The sequence below is a fragment of the Sinocyclocheilus grahami genome, unplaced genomic scaffold (assembly GCF_001515645.1).
Source record: "Sinocyclocheilus grahami isolate Dianchi unplaced genomic scaffold, SAMN03320097.WGS_v1.1 scaffold613.1, whole genome shotgun sequence".
NCBI classification, from domain to species: domain Eukaryota; kingdom Metazoa; phylum Chordata; class Actinopteri; order Cypriniformes; family Cyprinidae; genus Sinocyclocheilus; species Sinocyclocheilus grahami.
This window is the reverse complement of record NW_015505792.1, coordinates 429,354-432,993: the sequence shown is the minus strand read 5'-3', so window position 1 is coordinate 432,993 and position 3,640 is coordinate 429,354. Positions and strand designations below refer to the sequence as shown.

The following is a 3,640-nucleotide window of genomic DNA, read 5'->3' as shown; positions in this document are numbered from 1 at the left end:
CACACACACACACTAACAACACTCACACACACACTCACTCACACTCACAACACTCACACACTAACAACACTCACACACTAACAACACTCACACACACACTCACTCACTCTCACACACACACACTAACAACACTCACTCTCACACACTAACAACACTCACTCTCACACACTCACTCACTCACACTCACAACACTCACACACACACACACTAACAACACTCACACTCACACTCACACACATTCACAACACTCACACACACACTAACAACACTCACACTCACACTCACACACATTCACAACACTCACACACACACTAACAACACTCACACTCACACTCACACACATTCACAACACTCACACACACACTAACAACACTCACACTCACACTCACACACATTCACAACACTCACACACACACTAACAACACTCACACTCACACTCACACACATTCACAACACTCACACACACACTAACAACACTCACACTCACACTCACACACATTCACAACACTCACACACACACTAACAACACTCACACTCACACTCACACACATTCACAACACTCACACACACACTAACAACACTCACACTCACACTCACACACATTCACAACACTCACACACACACTAACAACACTCACACTCACACTCACACACATTCACAACACTCACACACACACTAACAACACTCACACTCACACTCACACACATTCACAACACTCACACACACACTAACAACACTCACACTCACACTCACACACATTCACAACACTCACACACACACTAACAACACTCACACTCACACTCACACACATTCACAACACTCACACACACACTAACAACACTCACACTCACACTCACACACATTCACAACACTCACACACACACTAACAACACTCACACTCACACTCACACACATTCACAACACTCACACACACACTAACAACACTCACACTCACACTCACACACATTCACAACACTCACACACACACTAACAACACTCACACTCACACTCACACACATTCACAACACTCACACACACACTAACAACACTCACACTCACACTCACACACATTCACAACACTCACACACACACTAACAACACTCACACTCACACTCACACACATTCACAACACTCACACACACACTAACAACACTCACACTCACACTCACACACATTCACAACACTCACACACACACTAACAACACTCACACTCACACTCACACACATTCACAACACTCACACACACACTAACAACACTCACACTCACACTCACACACATTCACAACACTCACACACACACTAACAACACTCACACTCACACTCACACACATTCACAACACTCACACACACACTAACAACACTCACACTCACACTCACACACATTCACAACACTCACACACACACTAACAACACTCACACTCACACTCACACACATTCACAACACTCACACACACACTAACAACACTCACACTCACACTCACACACATTCACAACACTCACACACACACTAACAACACTCACACTCACACTCACACACATTCACAACACTCACACACACACTAACAACACTCACACTCACACTCACACACATTCACAACACTCACACACACACTAACAACACTCACACTCACACTCACACACATTCACAACACTCACACACACACTAACAACACTCACACTCACACTCACACACATTCACAACACTCACACACACACTAACAACACTCACACTCACACTCACACACATTCACAACACTCACACACACACTAACAACACTCACACTCACACTCACACACATTCACAACACTCACACACACACTAACAACACTCACACTCACACTCACACACATTCACAACACTCACACACACACTAACAACACTCACACTCACACTCACACACATTCACAACACTCACACACACACTAACAACACTCACACTCACACTCACACACATTCACAACACTCACACACACACTAACAACACTCACACTCACACTCACACACATTCACAACACTCACACACACACTAACAACACTCACACTCACACTCACACACATTCACAACACTCACACACACACTAACAACACTCACACTCACACTCACACACATTCACAACACTCACACACACACTAACAACACTCACACTCACACTCACACACATTCACAACACTCACACACACACTAACAACACTCACACTCACACTCACACACATTCACAACACTCACACACACACTAACAACACTCACACTCACACTCACACACATTCACAACACTCACACACACACTAACAACACTCACACTCACACTCACACACATTCACAACACTCACACACACACTAACAACACTCACACTCACACTCACACACATTCACAACACTCACACACACACTAACAACACTCACACTCACACTCACACACATTCACAACACTCACACACACACTAACAACACTCACACTCACACTCACACACATTCACAACACTCACACACACACTAACAACACTCACACTCACACTCACACACATTCACAACACTCACACACACACTAACAACACTCACACTCACACTCACACACATTCACAACACTCACACACACACTAACAACACTCACACTCACACTCACACACATTCACAACACTCACACACACACTAACAACACTCACACTCACACTCACACACATTCACAACACTCACACACACACTAACAACACTCACACTCACACTCACACACATTCACAACACTCACACACACACTAACAACACTCACACTCACACTCACACACATTCACAACACTCACACACACACTAACAACACTCACACTCACACTCACACACATTCACAACACTCACACACACACTAACAACACTCACACTCACACTCACACACATTCACAACACTCACACACACACTAACAACACTCACACTCACACTCACACACATTCACAACACTCACACACACACTAACAACACTCACACTCACACTCACACACATTCACAACACTCACACACACACTAACAACACTCACACTCACACTCACACACATTCACAACACTCACACACACACTAACAACACTCACACTCACACTCACACACATTCACAACACTCACACACACACTAACAACACTCACACTCACACTCACACACATTCACAACACTCACACACACACTAACAACACTCACACTCACACTCACACACATTCACAACACTCACACACACACTAACAACACTCACACTCACACTCACACACATTCACAACACTCACACACACACTAACAACACTCACACTCACACTCACACACATTCACAACACTCACACACACACTAACAACACTCACACTCACACTCACACACATTCACAACACTCACACACACACTAACAACACTCACACACTAACAACACTCACACACACACACAACACTCACACACAACACTCACACACACACACACACACTAACAACACTCACACACTAACACTCACTCACTCTCACACACTCACAACACTCACACACACACTAACAACACTCACACACACTCACAACACTCACACACTAACAACACTCACACACACTAACAACACTCACACCCTAACAACACTCACACTCACACACACACACACACTAACAACACTCACAC

General features: G+C 44.4%; 1 protein-coding gene across 4 annotated transcripts in view; it reads right to left on the bottom strand.

Moving 5' to 3' along the window:
- Nucleotides 1-3,640, bottom strand: part of sidt2 (SID1 transmembrane family, member 2) — a 32,074-nt gene that overhangs the window by 27,492 nt on the left and 942 nt on the right. The gene's annotated exons all lie outside the window — the stretch shown is intronic.